Genomic DNA, 13,387 nt, shown 5'->3' on the forward strand with positions numbered 1-13,387 from the left:
CTATTTCATTTATTTTTTTATATTTTTTTTAAATTAAAATACTTGATAATACATAAAAATTTGAATTTTCAATTTTTAAAAATGATATGATAAAATATGTAACTAAAACTTATTATTAAAGTAATTTAATTTTAATATAATATAATAAAATAATATATTTAAACAAATATAATAATTTTTAAATTCCCAACTCGTCTTCCTATCTTATATAATCTAATCGCTTCATTATTTAAATTAAAAATAAAATAATATCATAATCTTACAATCCACGACCTTATCTTATTAATTTAAATAAATAAGTAAATCTTAAATTCGTTAACTTTTATATATAATATGACGTTAATTATATTACTTATAAAATAATAAATCCTATTACATTTTTTTTAATGTATAATTATAAATATATTTTACATGATAAAGTAAAATTTTTATAATTTAATTTAATTTACCCTTCTATTGTAACTTATTTATAATAATTATAATAATAAAAATTTAAGCCTTACGAAGATTGGGATTTCAAAAAGTCGCAGGGAGATGGGACAATTATTTATTTTAATTTTAAAAGAGGTAAAAATTTTAAAGAAATTTAAAAAGTTTAAGAAGTTATCATTCTATATTACATTATCCTCATTCTCCATCATGTTTATACCATAATGTAAAATTAAATATGTAAAGTTAACAAATTTCAATCGAAGCGGAAAATATTTAAAACAATTATAATTTATAAGTGGAACGGATCACATCCATAATCCTTAATTAATCACTGTTTTCCTTTAACTTATAAAATTGCGGAATTTAATTTTTTTTATTTTTGTCAGCTGGGTATTATAGTGTTCTATCTATACCCATATGCATTTTTTTTAAATATAATTTAAGAACAATCCTATATTTGCTTTATTTATGGATTGTTTTCTTATCTAAAATACAAAAAGTTTTTTTTTAAAATGTTCTGAACTTTATAATATTCGGCAGACACGATTTTACAAATTAGTAATATATTGATAAGGGTAGCTAGGGACAGTTAATAACAAATCTTCCTTTCATAGTTCATAAGAGAACTATTATTTTATCATTTACCTATTATTTATGTATCAGCTGATGGATACTTAGCGAAAACCAGAGCGCCCGTTAGTCAGCTTTATGCCTTTCACTCCCAACCGCGTGAAGGTGGGAAATAAGTTTTAGGGGAGCACACTGGAAAAGAAAAGAAGGAAGAAAAATGTAAAAAGTAAATAGGAAAAGAAAAAAGAAACAAAGAAATGAAATAGAAAAATTAAAACTTAAAAAAAAATACACAAAATATACAAAAATCGGGACATGAAACTACAAAAGAAGAACTTCAACCAGGAGGTTAAACACTGATAATATGAGCTTAGAGGGCATTGAGTTTAGCACAAAATAAAAGTAAGGCCTTCAACCTCGAAACCACAAAATAAAAATAGGTCTGAGCAAACATAACAGAAAATAAATACAATTATTAATTTATTGATAGAATTGATATTCTAACAACGATAATACAATGGACAAGTTAAAGATTTCGAATAAATACTGCGGATAAATCTAAACTTGACATTTAAAAAGATTTGAACTCAAACATTGTATAAACTTAAATAATAATGATTAAAAAAAACTTCATTTTCCCTAAAATTTTTAGGAAGTAATATGTCCGGCGACGACTTAAGACTTAGCCTATCAGAAGCTTACATTCAGGGTATCGGCGGTTCACGGCAAACGCATTTGCGGCTCACTATATTCTAATATTCGAAAAAGGGCATAGCATATAATAAACTAATTTATTATTTTATTGATTGTGCTAAGATTCCAACGAATAGAATACAAATGGTGGACATGTTTTTCGAAATATAATTCCCCTTGGTAAAACTTGGCTTGACTTTAAAATATTGGAATTCATGCATTATATGGAGTTAATTAAGAAATTAAATTTAAAAACTTTATTTACCTACAATTCTAAAGGAGGTAACATGACTAACTTCGACTTACGACCGGCGTATCGGCGGCTCAAGGCTAGCACATTAGAGGATCGCGATCATTGCCTTGACGGCTCATTCTATCATTATCTAATATTCTGAGAAGACATAATAAACGATAAATAAATATATTATTTTATTGATGGAGCTAGGGATTCTACCGCTAGAAACACATATGTTGAACAAGTTGAAGATTTCTGAATAATTCCTTCCAATTAAACTATTACATTAAATAATTTGGAACTCACACAAGATTTATGATTAAATTTAAATTTGCCAAAGATTTTAAAGAGGTAAAATGGCAAGCGCCCCGACGACTCCATTTCATTAGGCGCTTTCGACCAGCGTATCAGATACTTATGACCAACATATTGGCGGCTCAAGGATAGTTGACGGGTCAACAGTTGCGCATTGGCGGCTCGTTATCTAATATTCTTAGAAGACTTAACAATAGAAAACTAGGATATTCTACTATAATTACCAGTTGAAACGTTATCATTTATATACATTCATAGTTTATAATCAATAAGATATAATAATTTTGTACATTTTAAGATATATTTTTACTAAATTTAAGATTTAAAATAATAATAATCAATTTTTAGAATTTTCTTTATTTTTTTTAAAATAATTATTTATTAAATTTCCTCCAAACATTTTTAAATTAAATTTACTCAATAAACCCTTTGTTAATTCCCGGCTCTTGACGAACAACGTAATATAGTATCCGTACCGGCTTCATTTGGCACAACTGTTTCTATAAATTCCGATGATTTCATGAGTTGGAATAATTGATAGCTAATTTCAGTGGCTTAGCTACGAGGGGGGGGGGAGGGGGGGGTCGTTTGGACCCCCCCCTTCCAGATCAAAATTTTTTATTAAACGTTTAAAAGACTCAGAAGTGACTTTATATCAAATAAATACCATTAATATTTATATATCATTTATAATTAAAGCAATTTATATCATTTATACTCAGCAATTTATATGTGTATTACTAATAGTTATAAAGTATATAATTTTTAATTAAGGCAATATAATATATATTTTAAATAATCGCTTTTATTTGTAAATTGATTGATATTTATAAAAGTAGAATAAATTGAGAAGTATATATATAAAGTTATGTCGAAATGTGTTATTTTAATTAAAATTAGTGTTGTTATTGGCTCATTTTGAGCCGATATGGCTAACTCAATATATTAGCCAGAAAATTATGTAAGCCTGAAAATTTTGCTCTTGAATGATACAAAGATTTAGACATTATTCGAGAATTTTCTAGGCTTAAGCAATATATTGGCTAAAATATTGAGTTAGCTTTTTATAAACTCGGCTCAAATCGAGCCGTTTAACAACACTAATTAAAATGATCAATAACTCTAGGACTTTTATATTATAAGAAAAATAAATATGATTTTTAAGATAAACCCGGCCGAAACCCGGGCAAAAAGCCGTTAAAGGGGGGTCTGGGAGGGGTGAAGCCCCCAGGCTACCCCTTTCTAAGGAAAATTCCTAGCTATGCCACTAGCTAATTTGCCTCTTTCCGCAACCTTCTCTTTCAAAGATGAATTGCCCTCTCTTGTACTTTCTTCAACATTTGGTATTCTCATTGTTTAACTAAATTGGTCGTGAAATCTCGAATTCTCTTTTTTTCTTATGTTAATTATGATTTTGACGTTGTCTGTTTTGCCTTTCCAATCTCATGTCTTATTTAGTCTTATTCAATCCAAACTGGCTTTCAGTTGTCTTCCAAAATAATCTTGGCAAGAGATTCCGCGTAGTGCTATTCTTCCCCAGTCTATAGGTTATCAAAATTTATGTCAAAGCCTCTTCCGGATCAGAAATGGACTCTCTCGTGTACGCTCAGCTAATCCGTTTGTTTTAGGATGATATGGTGGCGATCGTATATGGCGTTTATTATTCAATTCATAGTAACGAAGGAATTTGTCAGATATAAATTTTAGCCCATTGTCTGACATAATATACTTAGATATTCCAAACTTATCCAACCATATTTCATTCTCTGCTCAAGAACCTACCCCGATTAAACAATATCGCGAATCTACTGGTCTAGCAAAATTGATATGGATTTACTCCTAAGATTCTCAACCTATATTCCAAGAATACAGCGTTTATTACATTTTCAGCAGGATGTCGGCGATGACTTATTTATAGTAGTGCATTCCTTTAAGTGTATTATGATTTCACATATCACTCTACGATATTACAATCGACAGGTAACTCTTCCCATCGATTGTAAAAACTAACATTCTTTATTATGACGATCAAAACGTCAACTTTGCTAAATATGCCTTGCTATAATTTATAATGTTAAGTCTTGCTTCGACTTTTTATAAACTATATTCATAGAAACAAGTCATTCAATATCCCTCGAATATCCAAGATGTTGAGAATCTTGAATCTTTTCTACATCCGATTTCGGAAGCCTTGATAATACATCTGCTACATTTTTTCTTCCAGGCCTATATTATTGTGAAATTATAATAAGCCATTTTCTAGGCCCAACGAGTTAAACGATAATTAGAAATTTTAGGTAGATCTCATTTCTCCCCAAATAATTGCTCTAATGGTTTGTGATCAATTCGAAGTAAGAATGCTCTACCATAAATAATTGAATGAATTCAATTCCAAATAAAAGTGCTCGAGCTACTTTATCAATCTGAATATAGTCTCTCTGATTCTAATAAAGTTCGTTACGCGAACGAGATAGGTTCTGTCCCAGTGCCTAATAAGTGATGTAACAACACGGCTCCTAACCTTGAATCAGAGGGATCGCATTCCAAAATTATCGGCAACTGCGTGTTATAGGGAATTAACGTTTACTCTGATGACAATAATTTTTTTTTTAATCTCCTCAAGGCAATCTTGTTTCGATTTCGTCCCTCGCAAATGTAATTTTATAATAGTTAAGTATATGTAATATCGCAGCTTTACTATGTAGATTCCGAATAAAGTATTTATTATAATTTTCGAGTTCCAGAAAAGATCTAAGCTGTTGTATATACATAGGTTGTGCATCCCGGATGGCCTTAACCTTTTCTGGATTAGGATATATATACCAGATTTATAAATAATCATCCTTAAAAATGATAAGAATTTTTGTAACCATTTCGCCTTGAGACCAGCCTTCTGTAATCTGTCAAACACGATTCTCAAATTTTTATGTGCTCCTCATCGTTTCTACCAGAAATAATTACGTCATCTAAGCACTGGCCATTTGACAATTTTTTAAAAACCCATCCATATATCTCTGTAATATAATAGGTGAACTTGCTATTCCCAAAAGCCTTCATTGATAACGGAAATACCCCTTATGAGGCGCTAAAGTTAGAAACTACTGAGACTCCGATTCTACTTCCATCTGTAAGTACTTATCCAAATCTATCACGGTAAATTTATTACTACATTGGATTATCTCTAACAAATCGTCTAAGGTGGGAACATAACGGTCATACAATAAAAACGAATAAAGCGTAATTTTAAATTCAGCGCAAATTCTAATATAGCCATTACTCTTGCGCACATTTTCGGTTGGCGTTGACCACTGTACCCTAGTTATTGTTCAATCAATCTTTTCGATAATTCCGGTAGCCACTAGTCGGTTTAAATACATTTCAATTGCTTTGCAAACTGATAATGGTACCCTACGGGCTAAAAACGATCTTGGTACAGCTGTATCATATAATTTGCACCAATCACGTATATGTCCCCTCTTATCATCGAAAATTGCTTGATGTTTACTAACCAATTCTAGAATTCTAGATTCGACTGCTATGTAACATTTTTCTTTGTCATTAGCAAATTTCGATTTTTTAGATTGGTCCAACAGAACATCTTTAACTAAATTCCGCACTTGTTTTATCGTAACTTGACGCTACATTCCTAAATTGAACACTACAATCTATGGTAGTTGACCCATTAATATTCATTATTACCACGACCTTGTCCGTCATCCAACGGAGGGTTAACTTGGGTTTTGCCCTTAATATCTAACGAATAGACTACCTGCTGTCAATATACAGATTGGCTTAATTTTTGGTCCTCCAATGCTTGTCCATATATTAACTTCGATCAATGACTCTCGCGGACCAGTATCAAAATTAAATTCAATAACTAACTCATTAATCTCTGCAGTTTGGTGTGCTCTATTCTGTCAATTTTGTTGAATCTTCCTTATACTATGAATAGAATCACCTGATGACACTTAAATTATTTGAATATAACAAACCGCATAATGACCAATTTCCTTACATTTTTTGCTGGACATCTTTCTTCTCTGTTACGACTAAGCCACATTTATAACGTTTTGCTATATTATAATATTTGTCAAAAGTATTATTATGTTTGGTAATAATACACTTTTATTAAACATATTATTGTATTTGGCTTTATTATAGCCTTCATCAAACGTATTCGTTTTTAATTGGATGTTTATAATTATTATCATCATTTTTTTTGTTATATTATTTATCTTATTGACAACCAACATATTTTTGTTCCTCCATTTCTTTGTCTGCACGCTCAGAAGCTATTACCAGATCAAGAATAAATAGGAAAGTCATAAATTATTATCTCTATCAAGAGTTCCGGGATATAAAGTTCGATGATCCCTTTCCACTTCCGGCATATCTATACCAATTATAAACTGATCACATAAACGTTTTTCAATATCATTAAGTATTGACAACCCTTTCCAAATGTTCTGATTTTATCCGCCAATTAAATTATAGTTTCCGTTGTTCAAAGTGTCTAACAAAGTCAAATCTAGAAGTCGTAGAAGACGGTTTAAATATTTTAAAAACATATTGATTGAATCTCCTTAAAAGATATCAATTATTTTATTTCCCAAATCTTATGATATCTTTTATATTAAGATTCAGCCCGACTTACATTGTTTTAAACAAAAACTGGCGTCCCAAGTAGAAAAATAACGGGATATTAAAATCTCTCCATACCGAAATTTTCTTTATTTAGGCTCTATATCATCACCATTTAAGGTTAATATCCATATAAAATATTATTTATTTTTTTACTAACGTCGCCAAAGAGAAAAACTAGGATAAACTATAATAACCAGTTGAGACTTTTATCCAAATTACTACCTTATTTGAGATATATTTATTACTTATAATAGTATTTATTTTTTAGAAATGTTTTTTGTAATTTTAAAAATTATTTTATTGATTTGAAGATTTTACGAAGGTAATACAAATGGTAGACAAATTTAAAGATTTCAAAAATAATTCTCCTCAGATAAAAACTTTAACTTTACATTAAAATATTGTAACACATATAATATATAGACTTGATTTACTAATGATTAATTTTAAAAAAAATTTCATTTTTGAAAAAATATTGTATCTTATACTTATATTTGTAGAGTATTAATAACTTTATCTGAATACTTTCTTTAAAAATATTTGTCCATCCCTACCAGCACTGCCATGATATCATAATTCAATATATATATATATTATTTTGATATAAATATAATTTAACTATATAATCATACATATCTCATAAAATTTTTTGATAATATCATAATGCAAAGATAAAAAGTAAAATAATTGTATTTTTTGTCATTTGATACCATACAAAATGTTATCAAAATATTTATGAATTTCAAATAAAAGTATATATATATATATATATAATAACTTAGAATTTCAAAGACATTATACATTGATAAAAATATGTATGGAAATGGAAATTATTTATTTTATTTTTTCGGGTAGCTTTTCTATAGAGATCAAGATTTATGAAAATTAAAAAAATTTATGAATGAAATTCCTTATTCTTATCATTATTTCACAACGAACCGATGAATTACCAAATATAATTATGTAAGGATATATGTAATATCTGAAGGTTATTAATATGTAGGAGAGAATTTCGATATCAGACATACAACTAAAATCGAATATTCTGTACCGGAATTTAAAAAATAAAAGGACGCAATAAGGTATTGTGAATAAGAAATTCACAGTGGTCAATATACTCGCCATCACTACAAAATCGTTCCGCATCTGCGTTAGGCTTTCTCTTTTCTGTAAATTTATAGAACCTTGAGTTGCTGGGCCATTTGCGCATTTATCAATGCCCTCGTTTATTGAAACCATATGATTGTTGTTATTTTTACTATTACTGGTATTATCGAAATCATAAATAGTTCTAAGAACAGTAGGTGGTGCAGGAGCGATAGTCCTCCTGTTTTGTAAATCATGCCTAGATTTGTTAGTATTCTTTGCCTTGCCCCATTTATACATTAAATACCAGGTCAAAATATTAAAAATTATCATCAAAATGTTAGGAAAAAATACCATCACCGACAAATTAAAAATATTGTAAGAGGTGGTAAATACTCCCTTGCTCCATCGGAAAAGATAATACTTATGGTGATGATGCCCATCCTGGGTTGGAATGATACTTTTATTCCATATGGAAGGAATACCAAAAATTAATGAAATTATCGTTATTAATAGTAATAATAACCAGTCCCAGTTCATTGGAACATTCTCGAATTTCAGTTTATATAAAATAGGATATTTTATGGCTATGAAGTTCCGAATAGCTATTAGACACAATATGTAATTTGACATATTTAAGAACAGGTTCAAATGGAATTGTGCATATTTCCCGATCCACACGGCAGCAAAAATAGTCATTTTCTCCGTGCAAAGGTTCTCCCTTTTGAAAAAAAGGCCAGCTGATATTATATTTGCGAAACAAATGATAAAACTGATACAACTTAAACAGATCACGTAGCGTCTGCTGGAGGCTTTGTACGAATTCTTTAAGCTTTTTCCGTAGCTGCCATTGCTTACCAAGGCGTAGATTATCATCCAGTTTCCTAATAGACCAATTGGCGACATTGCGAAAAGAAATGTCGGGTAAATGTATACGCTCTTTTTAGACAAAATGTTCATAAACTTGAGTAAACTTTTTTCTCGGCTAAATTCCGTGGAATTCACATTCAAATCCATAATATAATGTCAGAGTTAAATTTTTACAATTTTGTTTTAAAAAATAATATTTTAAAAATTTTATTGGTTAAGTTTAGATATATTTTCCTATTTCTTAGATATTATAAATTAATAAAGTTTTAGAACCATTATTAAAGAAAACAATTATTTTAGTAATATATTTAAAAAAACTATCTATATTTATAGTTTAATTAATTAATAATTAAACAAATTTCAATGAAAAAAGGTTTAAAAAAAAATTTTCCTTTGGCTTCCACAATATTACCCATTTTTTTTGGCTCACATTTAAAATCAAACTAAATTTTATAAAAGATTTATACCACTAATCTAATTAACGTTATTAATTATCACGCTAAAATATATTTTCATTAAATTAAAGAATAATATTTATTTTAAAGAATTTTCTATAAAATAAGAGAAAGGTTGGGAATAGATGATATTGAATATATAATTAAAAGACGATCACCTTCAATTTCTCGCTATACACAATTTTTGAAAAATTTAAAAGAAAAACTTAAGAAGGAACCTATTTTAAAATATAAAATAAACCTTTAATAAAATTATAGAATACAAGCCCCCTTTACTTATATATATTTTTTAAAATGATTTTCCACTACCCATATCAGAAATTAATTATAAGAGTTAATTTATTGTGACACAAGTTTTTATTGAAAGCTAATTACATCTTTTTGAACATTTATTTTGCAAAATCTGCCTTTGTGTATAAGAAGGAAGCTTTCGTAGCTTTCCCATCATAAATCCCCACATATTTTTCTATTAAATTAAAGTCGAGACTATGTTGAAGATGTTACCAATACCTTCAGTCAAGGTTTCTAAGAACTAAATTTTTGATGAATAATATGGGGCTCAATACCTTTTCAAACTAGTACTTTCCTCTGCGGAAAGAGTAATCTTATTGAAGTCAAGCCATGTAATTCCAGATAATCACAATTTTTTGAATTTTGCTATTATAGGCAGAATACTATGTTTTTTCATTTTGTAGATGAGGTATTTGGCTAAATATATATCTATAATTTTTTTTGTTCATTCAAAACACCATTCGTTTTACCCCGGTCTTTCATGTACTTAAGTAAAACAATGAATTTTTTTAATTTGGAAATTTTTTAAAATGTTTTTAACACTTTTCTTAAAACGTAAACAAAGTTATTGTAAAAATGTAAAAAAAATATTATTCAGTAAAATTAAGTTTAAAAGATATATTTAGGCTTGAAAGTGCTAGTTTTTTTTAAAACAAATAATATTTATAGAACATTTGAATGGTAAAGTTTTTTAAAAAAAAAAATATAAATGAAGTTAATTATGAGCACGTGAGTAACCTAAGAGATCCGTCATATAGGGTTGCCAGGTTTAATTTATTTGATTGTGGTAGAATTTTCTAAAAAAGAAAATATTTGGGGCCTTCGCTTGGTTAGAAAGGAAACTAATTCAGAAGAGACTAAAAAAAATATTATTGTTTTTTTTTTAAAAAATATTTAAAATAATATATTAAACACTTGACAATTATTTTAAAAAAATCTTTTTAAAATATGACTATTTAAAAAATATTTAAAATAAGATATTAAACATTTGACAATTATTTTAAAAAAATCTTTTTAAAATATGACTATTTAAAAATTAATAAAGATAAATTTTAAAAACAAAATTTATACTTTAATTGGGATTAAAATTTTTGATTAACAGAGTTTTTTTTAAAGATACTTTTGAAATGGATCTGGATACAGATACATCGCCGAAAAAACGTATACGGATATAGTTACAAAATTTATAAAAAAAATATATCTGTGGACAGTTACAATTTTTATCGGGCTTATATACAGGGTTCGCGGTTCTTCTCGAACAGAAACTCTTATTATGAGAGCACAAAATACGTAAACAAACATTTATATTTGTTCTTTGGTCTCATTCAAATTTTCAAACACCATATAAAAAAAGAATGGAAGAAATGTCAATACCCCTATTTTTATCGTTCTTTCAAACAAATTCTCATTTAAAACGAGCTTATATATATTTTTTTTACTTTAAATTTATTCGTTAAAAGTTAGCGGAATATTTACGAAATTATTTTAAAAAAATTCTAATTAAATTAATTTGCCTAAATTAATTATGTTCATCAAATTGTATTGTTTCTATGGGGGGTCATGACTAAGCAAGGATTTATAAAATTCCTTTCAGGCTTGTTAATCGATCCTTTTAAAAGTATCGAATCTCGATGACGATCTTTTCAAAAAAAAGGATCGAAATCCAGGATCACGATCTTTTAATTATTACCGATGTAAAATTAACTAATATAAAAAATAAATTTGGTACAAATTTATTGTAATAGATCTTTCATTAGAAACATATTTAACTTAGTAAACAAGCGTTCCACATGAACGCTTATTGGCAAAAGGTGTTATAATTTTTAAAATATATATATCAATATTCAAAATGTTTAATCGAATCATATTTCCTAGCTACCATCAAGTATTATAAATTTTTTTTAAACTATTGTCATCAATTAATTCCCTGTTAAAAGTTGATTGACCAAAATAATATATTTTTTAAATTTACGTGATATGTGATAAAAGCGTTTTCGCTCTCTGGTTGTGGATATAACAGAGCTATGCTAGGTTTTCCTCAGGTCCATCAAACTGGATAATTAATTTAAGGGAAGAAAAATGAGGAGTCCTTCACGCGTTTGTAGGCCAACCTCATGTACTTGTACGCGCAACAGCCCGAGAAACTGTTGTTCAAACGTCTATAGGTTAATAACAAAATGGTTGAGCAAAACAAAACCTGAGACCTACAAAAATAATTTAATTACTTTAAGGGTAAAAAAATAATGCAGTATCTGTCTATCAGAGCCTTCCAGCAATCTTATTGATGCATTAAAATGATTTCAACTTACATTAAAATTATTTCAATATACATTAAATCTAAGGACTGATATTAAAACTTTTAATACTAGACATATTTCCTATATTTACTTGTACAGATGAAAAATTATTTTATACTTTTGTAGTAATGTAAAAATTACATGTATAATTTCTTTATAATACATATATAGATAATATTGATATAATGGAAATATACACTGAATATATGATATATGATATTATTAATATTATGAATTCCTATATTCATTAATTAGATATGTTTTATAATGTATGTATAATATCTAGTGAATTTGTATAACTGCCTAACATTATTGAAATGTAGAAAGATCTATTACATTATATCCTACCATATGAATGATCATGACAGGGTTGGGCAGTATCGCGGATATTTGTATCTTAAAAATTTTGGAAAGTATCATGTATCCAGTATCTAAGATACATATTATTTAAAAGTATTTTGTATCTTAATCAACGTTGTATTCAAAAAGATACAGATACTTTAAAAAAAATTTATATTTGTTAATTTAAATAGTATTAAAATTTAAAATGATATTGTTTTAAGATTTAAATGAAAAATATAATCAAATAGATATTTTAAGATAATTTTTGATATATGACGTTGGTCGTCATATAGCAATTTGCTAACAATAAAACTACCATATTTGAATCATTTTATATCTGTCTATTTTAAAATTATGGAAGAAGAAAATAGAATAATATGTTTATCTTGGTCTTCAGATGATTCTTCAACCGAAAATTATAACAATAAATTTAAACTAAGCATACTTAATGGCAAATTTTTTGAAGTACTCTAAGATGATCAAAGAAATTCATCGTGACTTTGGTATTGACTAAAAAGTTATAGCAACTGTTACAGATAACGGCTCTAACTTTAAGAAAGCTTTCAAGGAGTTTGGATATTCTATGGAAGCTGTAGAGAATGACTTTGACATCAATGATGATGAATGTATAGAATTCGAAATCATTGAAAGTATTATTTAATACTTCTTTAAAATTTATTATGATATTGTAAATTTAGTAAAATTTTTTATTCAAATAAAATTATTTATTTGTTTATTTAAGGGTCTAAAGAAGCCTCAATAACATTGCCTCAACACATTCGTTGTTTGTGCCATACGATAAGTCTAATTGCCACAACAGATGTCGAGAGAGCTATTAAGGATTCTCCTAACATTTCTAAAATTCATCATCCTGCAATAGCTAAATGTACTAAGCTATGGAATGCAAATAATAGGCCTAAAACTGCAGAACTTATCAAAGCAGTTTTAGGAAAACAATTAGTTACACCTTGTTGCACTAGATGGAATAGTTTGTATGATAGTCTTTATAGTTTAAAATTTAAAGGCGAACTCCCTAAATTATGTCAAAAATTAGAATTTCCTAAATTAAGAGATATTGAAATTCAATATTTAGAAGAATATTGCAATATAATGGCCCCATTGTCTATAGCGATTGACAAAATACAAAGTGAAATCAA

This window comes from Gordionus sp. m RMFG-2023, chromosome 5 (genome assembly GCF_954871325.1).
Source record: "Gordionus sp. m RMFG-2023 chromosome 5, tfGorSpeb1-WG-v2, whole genome shotgun sequence".
Lineage (NCBI taxonomy): Eukaryota > Metazoa > Nematomorpha > Gordioida > Chordodea > Parachordodidae > Gordionus > Gordionus sp. m RMFG-2023.